The following is a 508-nucleotide window of genomic DNA, read 5'->3' on the forward strand; positions in this document are numbered from 1 at the left end:
GTACTCTTTAGCCTTTAGTGCTTAAAGTCCCATCAAGTGAAAGCAAGTAAGATCATTTTTTAGGCAGCCTATGTCTATTCTGGTAGGATCAGGTTGATCATTATTTACTGAATGAATACGTGAAAAGAGAAGTTATGACATAGCACCTGTTAGCCCACCGGGATTCTCCCTGACATGACTGAAAGTTAGGGAGGAAATTTAAAGAGGAAACATTGAGAATCAGATGTGGACGAGCCACTGAAACGGTTGTAAAAGTGAAAGCGGCTGTGCATCAGCCACAGTCAGTCATGCATAGCGCCCAGCCTCCCTGAGACTGGGGGACTTTCCAGATAGATCTCCTCGCACGTATCTACAATTTGGTTCCAATGTGTGACATGACCACATTATGGTCTGCTGAGTCTACGCCAGTTCCGTTCTAATACCCTAATTTGTATGAAGGAATATCTATTAAAATCCTTCTGGTGGTGAACACACCTGTAATCTCAGCACTGGGAAGCTGAAGAAGGAG

The 508-nt window shown here is 43.7% G+C and overlaps 1 protein-coding gene across 1 annotated transcript in view; it reads left to right on the forward strand.

Annotated features, from left to right (window-relative positions):
* The window catches only part of CUNH8orf37 (chromosome unknown C8orf37 homolog), a 26258-nt gene that overhangs the window by 24536 nt on the left and 1214 nt on the right, over positions 1-508 (forward strand). The window lies entirely within an intron of this gene.

Source organism: Octodon degus, unplaced genomic scaffold (genome assembly GCF_000260255.1).
Source record: "Octodon degus isolate 3935 unplaced genomic scaffold, OctDeg1.0 scaffold00134, whole genome shotgun sequence".
In the NCBI taxonomy this organism is placed as follows: domain Eukaryota; kingdom Metazoa; phylum Chordata; class Mammalia; order Rodentia; family Octodontidae; genus Octodon; species Octodon degus.